This window comes from Papio anubis, chromosome 14 (assembly GCF_008728515.1).
Source record: "Papio anubis isolate 15944 chromosome 14, Panubis1.0, whole genome shotgun sequence".
In the NCBI taxonomy this organism is placed as follows: domain Eukaryota; kingdom Metazoa; phylum Chordata; class Mammalia; order Primates; family Cercopithecidae; genus Papio; species Papio anubis.
The window spans coordinates 94,272,119-94,295,264 of NC_044989.1; the positions used below are offsets into that span (position 1 = coordinate 94,272,119).

The 23,146-nt window shown below is 42.8% G+C and overlaps 1 protein-coding gene across 9 annotated transcripts in view; it reads right to left on the reverse strand.

The window, feature by feature from the left end:
• LIMS1 (LIM zinc finger domain containing 1) overlaps positions 1–23,146 on the reverse strand; it is a 147,674-nt gene that overhangs the window by 35,930 nt on the left and 88,598 nt on the right. The window lies entirely within an intron of this gene.

Genomic DNA, 23,146 nt, shown 5'->3' on the forward strand with positions numbered 1-23,146 from the left:
GAGCTATCCATGTCTCCCTAAAAGTGGCGAATCCCATCCTTTTATGGCCGTGGCCAACATTCCATGCGTATATGCGCTACATCTTTGTATCCAGTCCATCAATGACGGGCACCGGGCTGGTCCCAAGTCTCGCCTACTGTAAACAGCGCGGCAAATCAACACACACGCATACGTGTCTCTTTACAGAAAGATCGCATAATACTTTGCATATAACCAGTAAACGGGATCACAGTCAAATGGTATCAGTTCCAGATCCTTGAGGAATCACGGCACCATTGTCTCCACAATGGTTGAACTATATACTCCTACCACAGCAAAAAGTGTTCTGCCTCCACATCCACCTTGGCATCTGTTGTTTCCCTGATTCTTTTAATGATCGCTTACTTAACCAGGCAGTGAGATGGTATCTCATTGTGGTTTTGGATTTCCATTTCCAATGACCAGTGATGATGAGCCGTTTCTTCTATGTTTGTTGGCTGTGCATAAGTATCTTCTTTCTTTGAGAAGTGTCTGTCTGGCATCCTTTGCCTACTTTTGATGGTTTTTTTTTTTTTTTTTTTTTTTTTTTTTTTTTTTTGTAAACTGCTCTCAGTTCTTTCTAGATTCTGATATTAGCTCTTTGTTTGAGGAATATATTGTAAAATTCTCCCATTCTGTAGGCTGGCTCTTGCTCCATTCTGATGATTGTTTCTTCTGGCTGGCAGAAGCTCTTTTAGTTTAGTCAGATCCCATTTGTCAATTCCCTTGGCTTCTTTGCTGAAGCATTGCTTGGGTAGTTTTAGCCACAAAGCCTGCCTATGTTTCTAAGGTCCTGAAATGGTACCTGTCTGTGTCTCTTTAGGGTTTCATGATTTTAGGGTCTTACATTTTAAGTCTTTAAAACCATCTGAATTTTGTATAGTGTGGGTGAAGGATCTAGTTTGCCGGCTATGGAAGTTAGCTTAAAGTTTTCTCCTAACACTACTTATTAAATAGGGAAACATTTCCCAAAGTATTTGTTTTTGCCAGTTCACAAGATCAGATGGTTGTAGATGTGTGTGTACTATTTCTGAGGCTTCTGTTCCTGTCTCCACTGGTCTATATATCTGTTTTGGTATCAGTACCATGCTGTTTTTGTTACTGTAGCCTTGTAGTATAGTTTGAAATCAGGTAGCATGCTGTCTCCAGCTTTGTTCTTTTTGCTTAGGATTATCTTGGCTATGTGGGTTCTTTTTTGGTTCCATGTGAAATTCAAAGTAGTCTTTTCCAATTCTGTGAAGAAGAAACTCGATGTAGCTTGATGGGGACAGCATTTAATCTATAAATTACTTTGGGCAGTATAGCCATTTTCATGATATTGATTCTTCCTATCCATAAGCATGGAATATTTTTCCATTTGTTTGTGTCCTCTCTTATTTCCTTGAGCAGTGGTTTGTACTTCTCCTTGAAGAGGTCCTTCACATTCCTTGTAAGTTGTATTCCTAGGTGTTTTATTCTCTTAGTAACAACTGTGAATGGGAGTTTACTTGTGATTTGGCTCTCTGTTTGTCTGTTATTGGTGTATAGGAATGCTTGTGATTTTTGCACGTTAATTTTGTATCTCGAGACTTTGCTGAAGTTGCCTATCAGCTTAAGGAGTTTCTGGGCTGACACAATGGGGTTTTCTAAATATACAATCATGTCATCTGCAAACAGAGACAATTTGACTTGCTCTTTTCCTAACTGAATACCCTTTATTTCTTTCTCTTGCCTGACTGCCCTGGCCAGAACTTCCAATACTATGTTGAATAGGAGTGGTGAGAGAGGGCATCCTTGTCTTGTGCTGGTTTTTAAAGGTAATGCTTCCAGTTTTTGCCCATTCAGTATGCTATTGGCTGTGGGTTTGTCATAAATAGCTCTTATTATTTTGAGATACACTCCATCAATGCCTAGTTTATTGAGAGTTTTTAGCATGGAGCACTGCTGAATTTTGTCGAAGCCCTTTTGTGCATCTATTGAGATAATCATGTGGTACTTGTCATTGGTTCTGTTTATGTGATGGATTACGTTTATTGATTTGCGTATGTTGAATGAGCCTTGTATCCCAGGGATGAAGCTGACTTTACCGAGGTGGATAAGCTTTTTGATATCTGCTGGATTCAGTTTGCTAGTATTTTATTGAGGATTTTCACATTGATGTTCATCAGGGATATTGGTCTGAAATTTTTTTTGTTGTTGTGTCTCTGCCAGATTTTGGTATCAGGATGATGCTGGCCTCATAAAATGAGTTAGGGAGGAGTCTCTCTTTTTCTATTGTTTGGAATAGTTTCAGAAGGAATGGTACCAGCTCCTCTTTGTACCTCTGGTAGAATTCGGCTGTGGATCTGTCTGGTCCTGGACTTTTTTTGGTTGGTAGGCTATTAATTGCTGCCTCAATTTCAGAACTTGTTATTGGTCTATTCAGGGATTTGACTTCTGCTTGGTTTAGTCTTGGGAGGGTGTACGTGTCCAGTGATTTATCCATTTCTTCTAGATCTTCTGGTTTATTTGTGTAGAGATGTTTATAGTATTCTCTGATGGCTCTGATGGTAGTCTGTATTTCTGTGGAATCAGTGGTGATATCCCCTTTATCATTTTTCATTGCATCTATTTGATTCTTCTCTCTTTTCTTCTTTATTAGGCTCACTAGTGGTCTATTTTGTCGATCTTTTCAAAAAACCAGCTCCTGGATTCACTGATGTTTTAAAGGGTTTTTCTTGTCTCTATCTCCTTCAGTTCTGCTCTTAGTTATTTCTTGTCTTCTGCTAGCTTTTGAATTTGTTTGCTCTTGCCTCTCTAGTTCTTTTAATTGTGATATTCAGGTGTCGATTTTAGATCTTTCCTGCTTTCTCTTGTGAGCATTTAGTGCTATAAATTTCCCTCTACACACTGCTTTAAATGTGTCCCAGAAATTCTGGTACATTGGGTCTTTGCTCTCATTGGCTTCAAATAACATCTTTATTTCCGCCTTCATTTTGTTACCTACCCAGTAGTCATTCAGGAGCAGGTTGTTCAGTTTCAACGCAGTTGTGTGGTTTTGAGTGAGTTTCTTAGTACTGAGTTCTACTTTCATTGCACTGTGGTCTGAGAGACTGTTATGATTTCCGTTCTTTTGCATTTGCTGAGGAGTGTTTTATTTCCAATTATGTGGTCAATTTTAGAATAAGTGCTATGTGGTGCTGAGAAGAATGTATATTCTGTTGATTTATGGTGGAGAGTTCTGTAGATGTCTATTAGGTCTGCTTGCTCCACAGCTGAGTTCCAGTCCTGGTTAATTTTCTGTCTCATTGATCTGTCTAATATTGACAGTGAGGTGTCAAAGTCTCCCACTATTATTGTGTGGGAGTCTAAGTCTCTTTGTAGACCTCTAAGAACTTGCGTTACGAAGCTGGGTAGTCCTGTATTGAGTGCATATATATTTATAATAGTTAGCCCTTCTCATTGCATTGATCTCTCTACCATTATGTAATGCCCTTCTTTGCCTCTTTTGATCTTTGTGGTTTAAACTCTGGTTTATCAGAGACTAGGATTGCAGCCCCTGGTTTTTTCTGCTATTTGCTTGGTAAATATTCCTCCACCCCTTTATTTTGAGCCTATGTGTGTCTTTTCATATGAGATGGGTCTCCTGAATACAGCACACTGATGGGTCTTGACTCTTCATCCAATTTGCCATTCTGTGTCTTTTAATTGGGGCATTTAGCCCGTTTACATTTAAGGTTAATATTATGTGTGAATTTGATACTATCATTATGATGCTAGCTGGTTATTTTGCCGTTAGTTGATGCAGTTTCTTCATAGCGTTGATGGTCTTTACAATTTGGTATGCTTTTGCAGTGGCTGGTACTGGTTGTTCCTTTCCATGTTTAGTGCTTCCTTCAGGAGCTCTTGTAAGGCAGGCCTGGTGGTAACAAACTCTCTCAGTGTTTCCTTGTCTGTAAAGGATTTTATTTCTCCTTTGTTTATGAAGTTTTGTTTGGCTGGATATGAAATTCTGGATTGAAAATTCTTTAAGAATGCAGAATATTGGCCCCCATTCTCTTCTGGCTTGTAGGGTTTCTGCTGAGATCCACTGTTAGTCTGATGGGCTTCCCTTTATGGGTAACCCGACCTTTCTCTCTGGCTGCCCCTAACATTTTTTCCTTCATTTCAACCTTGGTGATCTGATGATTATGGGTCTTGGCGCTGCTCTTCTCAAGGAGTATCTTTCAGGTGTTCTATTTACTTAATTTGAATGTTGGCCTGCCTTGCTAGGTTGGAGAAGTTCTCCAAGATAATATCCTGAAGAGTGTTTTCCAACTTGGTTCCATTCTCCCTGTCACTTTCAGGTATACCAATCAAACGTAGATTTGGTCTTTTCACATAGTCCTATATTTCTTGGAGGCTTTGTTTGTTTCTTTTCACTTTTTCCCCTCTGATCTTGTCTTCACGCTTTATTTCATTGAGTTAATCTTCAATCTCTGATATCCTTTCTTCCGCTTGATCGATTTGGCTATTGATACTTGTGTATGCTTCATGAAGTTCTTGTGCTGTGTTTTTCAGCTCCATCAGATCATTTATGTTCTTCTCTAAACTGGTTATTCTAGTTAGCAATTCATCTAACCTTTTTTCAGCATTCTTAGCCTCCTCGCATTGGGTTAGCACATGTTCCTTCAGCTCAGAGGAGTTTGTTATTACCCACCTTCCGAAGCCTACTTCTGTCATTCGTCAAACTCATTCTCCTTCCAGTTTTGTTCCCTTGCTGGTGAGGAGTTGTGATCCTTTGGAGGAGAAAAGATGTTCTGGTTTTTGGAATTTTCAGCCTTTTTGTGCTGGTTTTTCCCCATCTTTGTGGATTTATGGACCTTTGGTCTTTGAAGTTGGTGACCTTCAGATGGGGCCTCTGAGTGGATGTCATTTTTGTTGATGTTGACGCTATCCCCTTTCTGTTTGTTAGTTTTCCTTCTAATAGTCAGACCCCCCCTCTGCTGCAGGTCTGCTGGAGTTTGCTGGAGGTCCGCTCCAGACCCTGTTTGCCTGGGTATCACTGGTGGAGGCTGCAGAACAGCAAAGATTGCTGTCTGTTCCTTCTTCCGGATGCTTCATTCCAGAGGGGCACCCACCAGATGCCAGCCAGAGCTCTCCTGCGTGAGGTACCTGTCGGCCCCTACTAGGAGGTGTCTCCCAGTTAGGATACATGGGGATCAGGGACCCACTTGAGGAGGCAGGCTGTCCCTTATCAGAGCTCCAATGCTATGCTGGGAGATCTGCTGTTCTCTTCAGAGCTGCCAGGTAGGGACAGCTGAAGCTGAGCCCACAACCACCCCTTCCCCCAGGTGCTCTGTCCCAGGGAGGTGGGGGTTTTATCTATAAGTCCCTGACTGGGGCTGCTGCCTTTTTTTCAGAGATGCCCTGTCCAAAGAGGAGGGAATCTCTGCCGGTAGCGGCCTTGCCGAGCTGCGGTGGGCTCTGCCGAGTTTGAACTTCCCAGCGGTTTTGTTTACATTGTGAGGGTAAAACCACCTACTCAAGCCTTAGCAATGGTGGGCGCCCCTCCCCCAACCAAGCTCGAGCATCCCAGGTTGAGCTCAGTCTGCTGTGCTGGCACAAGAATTTCAAGCCAGTGGATCTTAGCTTGCTGGGCTCTTGGGGTGGGACCCACCAAGCCAGATCTCTTGGCTCCCTGGCTTCAGCCCACTTTCCAGGGCTGTGAATGATTCTGTCTCGTTGGCATTCCAGGCGCCGCTGGGGTATGAAAAAAACCTCAAATGCCACCACTGGGGTATGAAAAAAAAATAAAAAAAACTGCAGTTAGCTCAGTGTCTGCCCTAAAGGCCGCCCAGTTCTGTGCTGGAAACCCAGGGCCCTGGTGGTGTAGACGTAGGAGGGAATCTCCTGGTCTGTGGGTTGTGAAGACCGTGGGAAAAGTGCAGTATCTGGGCCAGGGTGCACGGTACAGTCCCCAGTGGCTTCCCTTGGCTAGGAGAGGGAGTTCCCCGATCCCTTGCGCTTCCCGGGTGAGGCAACGCCCCACCCTGCTTCGGCTCACCCTCCTTGGGCTGCACCCACTGTCCAACCAGTCCCAATGAGATGAACCGGGTACCTTAGTTGGAAATGCAGAAATCACCCGCTTTCTGTGCCAATCTCGCCGGGAGCTGCAGAACGGAGCTGTTCCTATTTGCCATCTTGCCAGGAAATCCAGGGCGTTTCTTAAGGGGTTCTATAATCAACCCTCATGGCTAAGTTGGGTCTTTGGGAGATCCCACAGGACAGGTCTGAACCCCAAATGTTCCTTAAATCCACTCACGGCAGAGCGATTTCTACTTTTATGAAAACAGTTGATGAATTTGTCATTTTCTGATCATCTACTGCGTGTTTCACTTACGGAGTGACTGACCTACTGTGGCAAATCTGGGACCCCAGCTGCATGGGTCCAATAGCTTGGTTAAGGGCCCCCACTCACTGCACAGTGATGCAAAGTTGGCACACAGTAGTGTCCTGTAAAGAAGGCTGTAAAGCTTTAGATTCCAACTGTCTGCTAACTTTATGGTTTTAGTCAAAACTAACTCCACCTCTGACATAAGGCATGGCCAAAAACAAATAAGCTACTTAGAGATATCATACAAAAAATTACAGCTATTTCTAGCAGCTTAAATAATTAAAGCCTGGATAAACTCATGAAAATAGCAGCCAACATTTTTTAAAAAGCAGCTTTTAAAAAACCACTAGCAGCTTAAAATTACTCCTCTTAAGAAGTAATGATGGAATTATGTACATCATTACCAAATATTTCATCTGTAGGATTTAAAAGCCAAACTGGACATTTTAACCAATTGTCTCTAAAATACAGGACTCCAATACAGAAAAAGAGGAGTGCTTAGTAAATGCTTCACTCTATTCCACAAAGAGATTTGCATAACTGATGACTAAACGGAGCACTTGGCAATAACAACTACTGGACGAAGCTTCTCCAACTGCATTCAAAGGCTTCCAGGTCATAATGGGGCATCTGAATTGTTGGGGTGGCCTGGTTAAATTACCATATGCCAAAATGAACTGTTTCCACTATCATCCTCTATCCTGCTCAAATGGAAAAATATAATCTAATTTTCCCCAGACTACGAAAAACAAAACATGATTCATGACACGCAAGTAAAGATAATGAAACTGGGAAGTTCCTTCCCATTTCGTAGCTTCCAGAACAAATGCACTGTGTTTTATTTCGACAGACAGTGAGAAAATAGACAAAGTTTGGCCACAAAAAGATTTGAATTTGTAATTAATATGCCATTTGGCCTTGTCAGTTTTTTTCCCCTAATTCTTGATTGAACAGGCAAAAAGAAATTATTTATTACCACAGAAGCAAGAGAGTGATAAAGAAATAATGTACATTTCCTCAAGCTAGCTTAAAATAAAGAAAATAGCACGTTTTTTATGTGTTTGTATTAGCATTGCTTATTGGGATTATTATCAAAGGCAGAGCTACTGTGGCTTTGTTACGTATGTTAAAAATAACTGAAGAGTCACTAAAAGATTATCACCTAACAAAGATGAAATGAACAAAACAAATTCTCTCCCTATGCACCATCAACCCCATCCCAGGGGCCCAAACCATCCCAAACACTGGAATCAAAGTCCAGAAATTACAATGAGGTTGTAATTGTGAGAAGGCTATTTGCATCTGACAGTTTGCAAGAAACTCCCTCTGAAATGAAACTTAATCTAAGAGTTAGAGACTCTCTTTGGTGTTGCAGATAGGTTTCTAGCATCCCAAACTTCATGATATCTTAACTGCATTTATTTCCCTTAAAAGGAAAATGAGTGAAATGCCGTTCGATTATCAGGTTGAAATATTTCTGGAAGGAAACTAGCAGGCACCTATTTAAGTCTTAAAATCACCTAAAATACAGTGTTTCAGATGGAATATCATCAGCCACAAAAAAAGAGAAAGAATTAGATCCTGTCAGTTGTGGCATCAAGATGAGCCTGGGGTACATTATGTTAAGTGAAATAAGTCAGGCACTGAACGACAAATGCCAGATGTTCTCACTCATATGTGAAAGCAAACATAAAATTGAACTCATAGAAGTAGAGCATAGAGTTGGTTATTGGAGGGTGGGAAGGGTGGCTGGGAGGGGAGACAGGGAGAGGTTGCTTAAGGGACTCAACATTACAGCCAAATAACAGGAATAGTTCTCGGGTTCCTCAGCACTGTAGAGTGACTAATGTTAACAATAATTTATTGCATATGTTCAAAAAGCTAGAAGAGGAATGTGAAAGTTCTAAACCCAAGGAAATGATAAATGTTTGAAGTGATGGATTTGCTGGTTACCCCGATTTGATCCTTATGCACTACATGCATGCATCAAAATAACACATGCACCCCATAAATATGTACAATCATTATGTATCAATAAACAATTCCTCCTCCAGTATCTGAGGGAAAAGTATCCTAGTTTTATTCCCAAAGCCCACAAGAGAGGCAAAAGACAGTGGCCACTCAGAAGCTCCAGGCAGAGGTGTGTCGAGGGACAGCCCAGAGAAGGCAGGAATGGCCGCCATTCAACCTCAATGCCCACGGGGTTCTGCAACACAAGGCAGGTCTGAAAGTGCTGTGTGGCCTCAGAGACTGCCCACAACAGGCAGAAAGTACCGCAAATAAACAGCTCAGTTACTCAATCCTAATCAGTTTTAAAAGTCTTGATGGCCTACGTGGTGGCCTGTTGCTTAAGCAGTACCTCTCCTTGGATGATCTCTAGAAAAGTTTCTAACATGAACCAAGCAACAAATACCTGCCCACAAAGGACTCTGTAAAGGACATGGAGCCTGGGGAAGGGAAAGGAGAAAGACTGAAATCAAGCTCCTCCCAGCACTCTCTCCTTTCCCGTGATATTCCCTGAGTGCCTCAGACACTCTTGTGATGCTCTTGCTCCCTGCAACAAGCCATCCTGTCCCTATGATAATGGAGACACTCCCATCACACAGGAAACCCATCATGGAAAGACACGAGACTGGATGGGAAAACAGAATGGGCAGCAAAAAGGTGTAATCATTAAAAGCAGAACACTAACAAATGACTGTACAATGGCAAGCCTCAGTTTCTGTAAGCCCGTGCGCTTGGATGTGCAAGTGCTTTGAGATGGGATCACTGGATTGTACTGTTTTGGTTTGGTAAGTTGAATTTGTCAACTTTTATCAGCCCAACAGCAATATAGCTTATTACAGAAAATGTATGAAAGACAGAGAAGAATCACTCATATTCCTGCCAACTAGAAACAAATTTTAACATTTTGAACTCTATTCTTTTTAAAATACATGTACACGGCTGGGCACGGTGGCTCACGCCTGTAATCCCAGCACTTTGGGAGGCCGAAGTGGGTGGATCATAAGGTCAGGAGTTCAAGATCAGCCTGACCAACATAGTGAACCTCTGTCTCTACTAAAAATACAAAAATTAGCCAAGCGTGATGGCAGGCGCCGGTAATCCCAGCTACTCAGGAGGCTGAGGCAGAAGAATCACTTGAACCTGGGAGGTGGAGGTTGCAATGAGCCGAGATGGCTCAACTGCACTCCAGCCTGGGCAACAGAGCGAGACTTCGTCTCAAAACAAAACAAAAACATGTACACATATAGTATATATGATCTTAAATATAAATACAGGGTTGTTGCAAGGTGACTTTAGAATTATCTTTAAATGGGATGATCAACATTTCTAGCACTGGGTGAAACATATAAAGGACACACAATTTTCTGGATGAATGCCACTGTCCCCTTTTTCTCCTGAACTTTCTGCTTATCAGAAACCTGCCCAGTCCTCAAGTACCTGCTCAAGATCTTCTCCAGGAAGCTTTCTTGACATTCCAGGTCTTATCAATCTTCTGTTCAGCAGCCACAGCAGCCACTGTATGTCCCATGCAGTGAGTGGGTAAGATTTTCATTGGATATAATGTTGTGTTTTGTATTGCAAAGACGCTCCTCATCTCCTCAAGAACACCAGGAGGCCCTTAAGTAGACATTTTTTTCTTTTGTTTGTTTTGAGACGGAGTCTCGTACTGTCGCCCAGGCTGGAGTGCAGTGGCACGATCTCGGCTCACTGCAAACTCTGCCTCCCGGGTTCATGCCATTCTCCTGCCTCAGTCTCCCAAGTAGCTGGGACTACAGGTGCCCACCACCACGTCTGGCTAATTTTTGTATTTTTAGTAGAGACAGGATTTCACTGTGTTAGCCAGGATGGTCTCCATCTCCCGCCCTCGTGATCTGCCTGCCTCGGCCTCCCAAAGTGCTAGGATTACAAGCATTAGCCACCGTGCCCAGCCTGTGTTTTGTTTTTTTTTTGAGACAGAGTCTCACTCTGTCGCCAGGTTGGAGTGCATGGTGCAATTTTGACTCACCGCAACCTCTATCTCCTGGGTTCAAGTGATTCTTGTGCCTCAGCCTCCCGAGTAGCTGGAATTATAGGCATATGCAACCACACCAGGCTAATTTTTTATTTTTAGTAGTAGAGACGGGGTTTCACCACGTTGGCCATGCTAGTCTCGAACTCCTGACCTCAGGTGATCCGCCAGCTCCGGCTTCCCAAAGTGCTGGGATTACAGGCATGAGCCACCACACCCAGCCCCTGTTGAATCTTTATACCCCTCATGGCACCAAGCATACTGTCATCATGCAATTAATCAAACTGGACACCTTGAGAGAAGTCCCTAGACTGCCCGCAGAGGGCGTCTAAAGAGGACAAGCCCTGGTGAGCTGTGTCTCTCCCCAGACACCCAGACAGCTCAGTCTATCTTGTGGCCTTCGGTGTAACTTTCTCTCCTCAAGAAAGACAGCTCAATCAACCAGAATCACTGTAGTTTGAAATCTATAAGCCATCTCACAATTATTTTTCTCCCATGGTCCCTCAAATAAGCAGTGTTTGGTCAATTTAAAAACATTCTTGGGCTTGGCATGGCGCCTCACGCCTGTAATCCCAGCTGAGGTGGGAGGATCACCTGAGCTCAGGAGCTGGAGACCAGCCTGGGCAACATGGTGACACCCCATCTCTACAAAAAATACAAAAATTAGCTGGGCATGTTGGCATGCACCTGTAGGTGCTACTAAGGATGCTGAGGTGGGAGGATTGCTTGAGCCTGTGAGCTGTGATCGAGCTATGATCACACCACTGCACTCCAGCCTGGGAGACACAGCGAGATACTGTCTAAAAAAAAAAAAAATCTTAAAATTTTCTCTCATAGGTTAGGTGATTTTCTCTGTTTAGAAACTTTTACTAGAAAATGTCTCTGTACTAGTTCCTTCATATTTCAAATCACATATCTTTTTATTCTTTTATTTTTATTCATATTGTGATCTATTAACATACATTCTCACACCTAAACAGCTTTTTAAAAAGATAACATTGTGTTCTGGTCAAAACAGACAAATTAGAGGAAGCCGTGTTTCCAATACAGAATGGCAGTATTTTTAGCTAGGAATGCTGACTTAGGAGAACGCCCACATCACCAGTGACAGCCTCCAGTGTGTCAGGAGCTCTTGACACGGCTGTAGTGGCTGCAGCACCAGAGTCTCTGGCTCTAAATCACACCCTTATTTTAGTTCTGACTCAGTCAAGGCTATCTCCCCGGACACTGACCTTCAGCTACACCGGGAGGGAAGTCCGTGGGAGTTTTTATTTCGTGACTAAGCTTAATGTGGGGTTTACTTGCCTCAGAAAAGTAAAACGATGAGAATTTCAGAATAGAAGAACAGAATAAAAAACATTTTACTTGATTCAAGTGAAAACAATGAACCCTTTCAAATTCAAATGTACATATCTTTCACTGCCAGTTATTTTCTTTGTGACACAGAACATGTTTTGTGTAGATTTTACTGCATTAAACAGCATTTGAAAATACTGACCAGGATGAAGCAGAGGAACTAAGAAAATATATACACACACACATATGTACACACACATATATACATATACATATATACACATACACATATACACACACACACACACACATATTGCTGAATTTAAAAAGGTTTCTTCTCTTTCATTAACTTTTAATTTTGTGAAATGTACACAGAAAGGCAAGGGATTATCTCAGCTACCACAACTTAGACTTTGCCATTAGTGCAATGAAAAAAGATGTGGAAATGATATAAGGTCAGGAGGTCAACCTCTGTAAGCTGGTGCTCATGTAACACTGCCCAGCTACAGCCAGGCCAGCAGCGTCTCCCGGGTCCTCAGTTGCTCCTCCTGTTCTGCAGGCTCCTGTGCTCAGCCTTCCTCTCTCCCCACAGAGCTCACCCTTCTCTGTCATGGAATGAAGCTATGGTTTTTGAAAGCAGTTCACAGGGCTAAGTAGGAAGCTCTTTGTTCCATTCCTTACCTCTTCTCAAAAAGCAGTATTCTATACATCTAGCAATAATATATAAAATTATGGCAATTACCCACTTAGACAGACCCCTTGTGTCCTGTAGGAGGCAGCACTGGGATATTGCGGGGTGCTGGTGATGCAGTCACTGCCGCCTCCGTGAATCTCTGTCCTCTGTGAGCAGCACTGAGGCCTTGTCAGTAGAGGGTGCTGGAGAGACGCAGGAGGAAGAGGTGTGCTTCCCAGTCCTGCCTGCTCCCTGGGCAAAGCTCCTGCAGCACTCTGGCTTCTTCGGTGTCTAGCTCCCGCAGGGCATGGTGGCCAGCACCAGCTTCCCTGGCACCGGCCCCTCGAAAATTTTGCAGCAGAGTGCCTTGGACCCTGATGGTGCATGCTGCCAGCAGCACCCACCCCTTGGCAGTCAGCTATGTAGGGGGTGCCTTGGGTGAGGGACCTCACTGGGAACAGCCTTCCCTGGTACTTGAAAGGGGGATTTCCAGCAATCTGTGCCAGCGACTTTTCTGCCATACAGTGCCCTGGTAGTGTGACCCTGGGCACAGAGGAGGGCTCTTCCCTGGGCGCCCTAACTCAGCTCTAGGGTCCGTGGCTGCTCCTTACAGCGGCTATTCCTATACTCTTGCTTTCTCTTCTCTTACTAGCCAAATTCCTTATTACTCCAAAACCCTGTTAGAGTTAGTAATTCTATCTTTATATTAAACCTTTCCTATTCAAATTAGTGTGTAGGTTTTCTCTCCTGGTTGGACCCAGGCCGACAGAGGCAGCCTATATCAGGACTCTGCAGCTGATGGTACTTAGACCTTTTGGGCTCTTTCTCCAAGATCTCACTTACCAATTTAAACAACTGTATTTACATTCAAAACTAGGAAGAGACTGGGGGAGAAGTGTGTTACCAAGTAAAGGTACAAAATAAAAAACCCGTCAGTTAAATGGGAGTCCGGTTCACTGAAACCTCCCCATCCCGGGTTCAAGCAATTCTCTGCCTCAGCCTCACGAGCAGCTGGGATTACAGGCACCGCCACCACACCTGACTAATTTTTGTATTTTTAGTAGAGACGGGGTTTCACCATCTTGGCCAAGCTGGTCTTGAATTCCTGACCTCGTGATCCGCCTGTCTCAGCCTCCCGAAGTGCTGGGATTACAGCCATTCTTTTTTTTTTTGAGATGAAGTCTCGCTCTTGTCCCCTAGGCTGGAGTGTGATGGTGTGATCTCGGCTCACTGCCACCTCCGCCTCCTGGGTTCAAGCGATTCTCCTGCTTCAGCCCCCCAAGTAGCTAGGATTACAGGCACCTGCCACCATGCCCAGTTAATTTTTGTATTTTCAGAGATGGCGTTTCACCATGTTGGCCAGGCTGGTCTCGAACTCCTGACTTCAGGTGATCCACCCGCCTGGACCTCCCAAAGTGCTGGGGTTACAGGCGTGAGCCACCGTGCCCGGCCACAGCCATTCTTTATTTATGTAAACGAGAGGCCACACATGGACTCACTGTTCAAGTCAGGGCCAGAAGATACGGCCACCCCACACCCCCAGTGTAGACCCCCCATCCTGATGGCACTTTCTGGTCCCAGTGACATGTCTGGGGGCCACTCAATGTGAGCTCCTGAGTTCCTCTGTGACCCCAGCAAAGAGGCAAAGAGGGACACACACCCACTGGTCAGTCCTCAAGGAACAAGAGGAGAATAAAGGAACCGAGGCGGTCAGTGAACTTTGCTTTTGTTGAAGATGACTGGGAGGGTGCTAGGACAGCAGCTCCTCGGAGAGTCGCTGCGCTCTGCTGCGCCTGGCCGTGAGGGCTTCTGTGAAGCTTTACTGTGAGTGTGCCACCCGCTTTCCTGTCATGGTCATTCCTGAGCCTCCCTTCCTGTCACATCACTCCCACAATAGAATGAAGCAGCAGCCTGTTTTCTAAATAGTCCCTCGATTTCAGGACATCTGTGGTGAAAAGGACCATGTGTACCACTTAACACTGACATGTGTAGCGTCTCTCCAGAGGTGTGGCCAGGACAAGGTGTCACTTCAGAAGGCACAGCTTCAGGGGCCTGAAAGCCAGCCCTGGGAGGGCTGGAAGATTTGCCTCATGCTAGTAGAAGGGGCAATGTTCTGGATGAGCTTCTTTGTTTTCTGAGGGGATTGGGAAAAATCTACAATGTAATGCAGTAATAGTCTGGACAATTTCTGTTACAAAATGAGCTTTTAGGAGATGACATATTACCTCATTATTTCTTCTCTTTCCTCATCATCTACCTCTCCCCCAATCCCCATTGGTATAGACATTAAATTGAACAGCTGGCATGCTGAATTAACATGAGAGTCACTGAAAACTGAGTGCTGCATGAGAGCTGGCAGCTGGCACACCAGAGAGCCCTGCAGTCCTTCTTCCCTGCCCCAGACATCCTGCTAGAAGGAGACCCCAACCTGACACAGGTCAGTTATTGCACAGACTTCCGTGAGCTTTGCCTAGCCTACTTCCTCCCTCTCTAACCTCGCTGGAGTCTGAGGACAATGCTCCCTCCTCTTTCCTCTGAAGCCACAAAGGGGCCACAGCCAGCATCCAGTCCCCATCTCAACCACAAACTCCAAGAAATACTACTTCTAAAGAACGGTGGTGCGCAAGAGAGAATCACAAGAAAAGCTTGGTGGGAGAACCGCCACAATGGAGCCCAGGGAGATGGTTTCAGGAAATCTTGTGATTGAGGCACAAGGATGGACACACATACACAACTGTGTGAAACTTTTTAACATTTAATTACTTAAATAATATAAAATAAAACTTGAATTTCCTGACTGTAGGGCAACAAAACTCCCTGCTCTAATCCTTTCATAAACAGCACTGGCACCAGGGATTTCAGTTCAGAATGGCAAACGTGCACCTGTATGACTCTGGGCCTATCCAGTCCTTTAATTCAAACCTTTCACCGACTATTAGTAAAGTCTAAGACAGAACAATCTCTTTTATGGACAGCTCATAAATAAAAAAGCAAAAATGTAGCCAAAACTAACTTGGCACGAGGCCAAATTCATAGGCTGAGAAAACAGAACAAAATAACTGAGCTTCAAAGAGCTTAGAACCTATTAGGAAAGCAAATCAAATGGTGAAACTGAGAGTCGTTCAAATAAACTAATAAATGCAGTGACTATTTGGACTATGTTTGCACTGAATATAAGTAGAAGAGGTCTGACCTTCTAATGATAGCACCTATGCTGGTTGTATAAAAAGTCAATAATTTAAGCCTATTTAAAAGCAGCAGTCATTTTTACTCTTCTATGTATGGCAATATTCTAACCTGTTAGAGACAAACCACCACATGACTATTTCAAGAGACAGTTTTATTCTTTTAAATAAAACTGCTCTGAAATACAGAAAATAATTCTGTGTTAAAAGAATACATAAAAAGAATCTCACCAAATCAATTAGTAAGAATTAAGATGCTGGCAAAAAACAAAGGGACAGAAGAGCAGGAAGCAATTCAAAAGGCAAAAGCAAATCTTCCACTGCCGTCATGATGAACATTAAATGTTCTACGTCAGAGCAGAGCAGAGGATACATGGATGCTTCCTGGAGTGGAGGGTGAAGGGGACGGGGGAGTCACCTGGTACACCTTATTAACCTGAGCACAAACATAATCAGAAGAACAATATAATGGCTCATAAGGCAATGTCACGTGCTTTCTCATTCAGAAATCAATGTGTACACTTGCTATGCAGGTACAGATTGCCTCTAAGTAATCTGCTTATATAAACAGACTTGTCAAGGTCAATTTACCTTCCTTTTGGTTTCATATTTTCATCTACATTTAAGTAGCCTGAGCCAGTATTCCAGTTCTCTGAGGCCACAATCCCAGGCACTCACGTACCGCTCTGCAGAAGTTGCTGAAGTCATGCCGCTACTCACATGTTGATTCTATAGCAGTATCTGCATTTCCTTTTACATTTTCAAAGCTGAGGAGGCACAGAGGCTTGTCTTTGGCTCGCTTACCATTTTCATTTGGCCCCAAATACCATTTTATGCAATAAGGTCTAGCACTGCCTGATAAAGAACAAGGTGTCCAGAACATCAGGACTCTGGGTACATTCTCCCATGAGTTTTCCTTCACTGTTCATCACGCTCTCTGAGAACGCACGTTGCCTGATTTTCAGACACCTGAACCCTACATCCTATGCAGCATCAGCACTTAACTTTTAACATGGTGTCTTTCAAGGTGGAGAAGATGGCTGAATTCAGCAGATGAAATCACTGACATGAGCTACTTAGAAAGTAAAGGGCAATTAACTTTCTGCTTTTCAAACATGTGTGGCTTCCCAAAGAGTAAAAAGGGAAAGTATTAGCCGGGCTTGATGGCTCAAGCCTATAATTCCAGCACTTTGGGAGGCCAAGACGGGTGGATCACCTGAGGTCAGGAGTTTGAGACCAGCATGGCCAACATGGTGAAAACCTGTCCCTACTAAAAATACAAACATTAGCGAGGCGTGGTGGCGGGCACCTGTACTCCCAGCTACTCGGGAGGCTAAGGCAGGAGAAACGCTTGGACCCAGGAGGTAGAGGTTACAGTGAGCCAAGGTTGCACCACTGCACTCCAGCCTGGGTGACAAGAGCAAAACTACATCTCAAAAAAAAAAAAAAAAAAAAAGGAAAGTATCTATTCGTGAAAGAGGCATATATGCAAAGCGGCCCCAAATGTGAATGAGCTGAGACACTAAAGAAGGAGGAAGACAAATCTAGTTTGTTGGTACTGGGTGATTTACTGAGGGAACTTACAGACAGAAGTGTGGTCTTGGTCAGCCACAAGACAGGCAGATCTCTGTACCACTGCCCCCAGACCCAGGGCTTACAGACCATGAGGAAAGGGCATGCGTGCAGAGAACCCTCCAGAACATGGATGCTGTGCGCATCACAGCCTGGAAATCTGTGTGGCAACATCCAGGCTGACATGCTCTTACACTAGGGACAGTAAGTAAAGTAGTAATCAGGAGGCATTCAAAGGTCTTGAAGGAGGTTGATCAGAAGTCAACATGGCATGCTATAACAGACGTCTTAGAAAAAAAAAAAAGGCAACATGGCAGATTAGCAGCCAAGATGGAGTCCCTTTTGTTTCCACAGCATACAATCATTTGACATTTAAAATGAAACACAATAAATCCTCCTTGAGTAGGTCTAAATCTGTTAATATAAAAACATTCACTTCTTTTACAAATCATATTCAACTAGCAAAGGGAGAAACTCAAGCTCCTAAAAATAACTGACTTGCAGAAGTCAATTACTAAGTAGTTATTCAAGACACTGGACCCAGTCCGTGGGCTATCCCCAGACTCTTCACCCACTCTACACCTATGTCTCACTCAGCAACTTAAAACAAGTGTATTTACACTCAAAACTAGGAAGGGATGGGGGGAGGTATATATTATCAAGTAAAGGTACAGAATAATAAAATTTTCAGTTAAATGAGAGCCCAAGTCAGTCTACCCCATTCTTTATATACCTAAGCTAGAGACTAGAAGCGGACTCATTAAGTGTCCCACACTCTGTAAGCCAAGTTCATCCTGTCATAATAAATTTAAATTGTGTGACAAATCAAACAATTCCATCTCTGCTCCACAGAGGTAAAAGTAGTAACTTGAGATGTTCATTTTTCTGAATCTAATCTTTTACACCCACATTATCATTTTCACTTTCTAACAACATTAAGAAATACTGTTTTTTTTGTTTTGACACAAAATATGAAAGGCTTAATGATTACCATAGGAAGACAGACTAGACTAAGGTAAAGAATCCTACTTTTTTCCACCCTCCTTCTCCCACTCAACTTCCAAATTACTCGTATTAGAGCCACCGGTGGTGAAATCCTGGCGTGGCGTACATCCCAACAGACACACAGGCAGCTAACAGCAGAGGGAGCCTCAGGGGCTTTGCTGTATTCCTGACTACTGGGATAGATGTTTGGATGGGGCACAACCACTGATAACCCCTAAATAAATGAAAAATTATAATGTGTTAGTTACCTAAAAGGGAAGTGTTAAAACTGTGCCATTCATCATGATATATATTTCAAAAAATTTAAACCCTTTGATTACTGAAGATTTCCAACATATATTAAATGAGTGAGTATAACGAATCCCTCTGAACCATTACCCAGCTCCAAAAGTCATCAACTTGTGATCAATTTGTTCTGTCTACTCATCAACCATAAAATATTTTGAAACAAATTCCCTACATTGTATCATTGGATCCCTGAGTTCTTAAGCTCATGTGATATAATTAAGCTCCGATTTCCTATAGCAGCACAGTTAATCTTGAGGGAGGCTCAGTAGAGGGATGCCTGAATTCTACTATTTTTAAAAATCACACTTTTCAGTGAGGCAGGCTGTGTTCTCGTTTTCTTTTTCTTTTCTCTTTTTTTTTTGAGACAGGGTCTCACTCTGTTGCCCAGGCTGAAGTACAATGGAGTGATCTCACCTCACTATAGTCTCAACCTCCCAGGCTCAAGCAATCCTCCAGCCTCAGCCCCCTAAGTTGCCAGGACTACAGGTGCATGCCACCACACTTGGCTAATTTTTGTATTTTTTGTGGAAACGTGGTTTCGCCATGTTGCCCAGTCTGGTCTTGAACTCCTGGACTCAAGTGATCCACCCGCCTTGGCCTCCCAGAGTGCTGGGATTACAGGAATGAGCCATTGAGCCTGGCCTTCCCCTGGTTTTCAAATCTTGATCTCCTAAACCGAGACGCCTCTGCAGCTGCCACGGGACAAAGGAAGGGCCTCAGGAACGGAATCTGCAGTCTAGGCCACATAGCCTTCTCTCTTCACATCACCTCCATGGAGAATCGCTGACTTTGTTTCATACACCACAATCCACAGGGAAATCCTGTCTGGGGAAAAAATGACTCTTTAAAGCTTCTGAATGGACCAACCCTTTCTTTTTATATTTGGAGGAAACTGGGCTTCAGAGAGGCCCAAGGTAAAGTTCCACTTCCTCACATGCTAAACAAGCTAATTAAAGGATGCAATGTCAAACACACACAGTAACCACCCACACCTTTTCTGGAGTCTCAAATGGAAAGTCTTCTATATAACTGATATTTGCATTTTTCATCTGTTCTTGTGACAATCAGAAGCTCTAAAAACTGGCTTTCTGAAATAATCCAACCTCTAGCTATTTCTATTATGAGTGAAAGTTAACTCACTAGAGTTGAAAGAGTCAATTTCAGTCTCTGTCTCCTCTCTTTCTTTATATACATCTCTGAAGACCATCCTAGGTTCATTCATAAACAAGAAACTTTTTTGGAAACAATCCTATACATCTTCTTTCCACCCAAACATGGCTGAAACATTACAAATTAGAAGCCAAAATTTAAGTTGTGATCCGTTTCTAGTTCCATGCATATGAATACTTCTTCCCTATAACACTGTCATTTTTTTCATTCTCATTATCTCTAATCAATTAGAATTCTGGCAATAAAATGTTCCATTTCCTCCCAATACCACACCACACTGTCTTCCTTTAAACAGCTATAATAGCGGATGGCCACAGAGACAGACAAAGGTGATGGCAATACGTTTCTGTTGAATTGCACAGCTGCTTATGATGGACACCAAACCTATCGATATTGCTTTAAGCACATACGGTCAAAGAAGCATTCTGCTTTTTAAAAAAATACTTTAATGCAGTCCCAGCTACTCAGAAGGCTGAAGATTGCTCGAGCCCGGGAGCAAAGATCGTGCCACTGCACTCCAGCCTGGGTGAGAGAGCAAGACCCTGTCTCAGAAAAAAACAACAAAAACCTTCATAAAACTCATTACTGTTATATTTATCTTCAAAAGCTAATGCACTGAGGCTGGGTGCAGTGGCTCATGCCTGTAATCCCAGCACTTTGGGAGGCCGAGGAGGGTGGATCACTGAGGTCAGGAGTTCGAGACCAGCCTGGTCAACATGGTGAAACCCCGTCTCTACTAAAAATACAAAAATTAGCCGGATGTGGTGGTTCACCTCTAATCCTAGCTACTCGGGAGGCTGAGGTGGGAGAATTGCTTGAACCTGGGAGGCGAAGGCTACAGTGAGCCAAGATGATGCCACTGCGCTCCAACCTAGGAAACAGAGCAAGACCCCGTCTTTAAAAAAAATAAAAAATAAAAATAAAAAAAATTAATGGACTGAAATGCCTTTTCACATTTTAAAATACATTAAAACATACTCTGCACTCCTCTACCTAGATAACAAGTGCTTTACTTTGGAGGGGTTTGAAAGGAGGTACAGTCACAATCTTGTCTTCAAAATCTCTACTTATGTTATATTGTATTACCTTTTTAATGGCTTTCAGTTTAGTTTGTAAAGAAAAATCCAAATACTATATTTTGATTTCACTGCCTATTCAATAAATGATCCAATAAATTGCTTTCATAGCTCATTTCATTCATTTATTGATTCACAAATATTAACTGGAAATCCCTAGTTTAAACTGGTGCTAGTCACTAAGTGACAGCTAGAAATGACTCCTGGCCTCATTTGACAGTGACTGCACATGGACGGTATCTGACCCATACATACTGAAGAGCTATGGGAGACACCGAAAGACAAGGGAAAAATTGAAAAGAAGTAACTAGCAGGAAAACTAGGAAAAGGCAGGGCTGAGGAGACAAGGGAGGAGAAAATTTTAAGAAGAAAGTATTACTGCTGTCAAACCAAGAAGTCAAGGGAAAGTGACCAGAGCTGTGGTGAAGACAGACACACTGAGAAGATGGCCTTATGACCACAAGGGCAGAAACAGGAGCAAGGCACCTGCAAGTCAGGAACACTCAGCACTGCAGGCAAAGCCCAGTGCTCGGAAAGGCAAGGAAGCATCTCCCTTCAGGGTTCAGAGTGGGCATGGCCCTGCTGACATGCTGGTTTCTGACTTCTGGTGTCCCGAACTCTAAGACAACAAATTTCTGTAGTTTGAAGCTACACAGTTTATGGTACTTGGTGATGACAGCCCTAGGAAACAGATATAAGCATTTAAAAAAACATAAGGAGGTTCATATTTATGTGAAACATATTTAATCATTATTTCTAAAAGATTTTTTTAAAGTAAGAAAATATTCACTTCTAAAGTTTGTTTTAGTCACAGAATAGCCACTGGGTAGCACAGACATTGCTGTGTCTCTAAGATATACACATGTAGAATAAATAGTACTGTTTCCTTTTAATAACATCTATCCAAAGTCAGGTAGGTAAAGCACAAGTTTTGGACAACTGTCTTTTCTGACTTTTATAAGTAATTTATACCTGAGACTTCAAGATTTTGTTTGCTTTTTAAAAAACCAACAGGAGGGCCGGGCACGGTGGCTCACGCCTGTAATCCCAGCACTTTGGGAGGCCGAGGTGGGCGGATCACAAGGTCAGGAGATCGAGACCACGGTGAAACCCCATCTCTACTAAAAATACAAAAAATTAGCCGGGCGCAGTGGCGGGCGCCTGTAGTCCCAGCTGCTCGGGAGGCTGAGGCAGGAGAATGGCGTGAGCCCGGGAGGTGGAGCTTGCAGTGAGCCGAGATCACGCCACTGCACTCCAGCCTGGGCGACAGAGCAAGACTCCGTCTCAAAAAAAAAAACCAACAGGAAAGCAACCAAATTATTAATATTTTGGAATTTAATTGTCACAATAAATAATTTAGATAATTTGATGTGTACTGACAACAAAATTACAGATTGATTCTGTTAAAGTGGAGGTTGGTTCATTCCTAAATGTCTCTTATAGCAGTGCAAAAAAAAAAAAACCAGAAAGGGATCATTATTCATTAACTTTTTACTTCTTATCATTCCTTTAACAGACCTGATTTTTAAGCATCAACACTGCTATTTTTAATTTCAGCATAAACTCCCTCTACTATAGTCATACATTGCTTAATAACAAGGATATGATCTGAGAAATGCATCGTCAGGTGATTTAGTCATGTGTGAACATCATAAATATATAAATGTTCACATAAACATACATAACCCTGGACAGTACAGCCTATTACATGCCTAGGCTATGCGGTATAGCCTGTTGTTCCAAGGCCACAAACCTGTACAGCACAGGACGGTACTGAATACTGTAGGCAACTGTAACACAATGGATTAAGTATACATATAAAATAGCTAAAAATATTATAGTATAGTAAAGTAAAAATATGGCTTAAAAGATTAAAATGGTACATCTGCATAGGGCAACTTCCTTATAATCTTAAGAGACCAATGTCATGTCTGTAGTCTCTCGTTGACTGAAACGTTTTAGGCAGCACATGACTATATACAGAAATATTTTAGATGACTGAAAAATATATTTCCCTTCGGAAACTAAGCTTTCCAGAACTACTGAAAGAGAAAAGCAAAATAATCATGATCTATACTCTGGTAGATGCATCCCTCTCTTAGTCTTCTCTCAGTGTGATACTGTACATAAATAAAAAGTTAATAATTAAGACTTCAAAAGTAGAGTGTAAAGAGTTTAATGTAGAATAAAAGAGGTAGCTTTAGGCCAGTTCAGTTTCTCATTCCTTAACTCATTCAATGAGAGACAGATTCTGAACCTCGGTAGGTGCTAGACGCACAGGAAATATGGTAAAGTCTCTCGCCTTGGAGAATCCCCTCTCTATTATATGGGGGAGGGAGGTGAGAGGGGGTGAAGAGGGGACCTGTAAAACCAGTTATTACAATATAAGTATTTGCAGGTTACAATCAAACATATAGGAGAAAACACTATTAACTTTTAAAAAGCAACACTAGCAAGTGGTTTTTCTCTTTGCTACAGCAAAGAGAAAATTCAATTAATTTCTTATTAATTGTC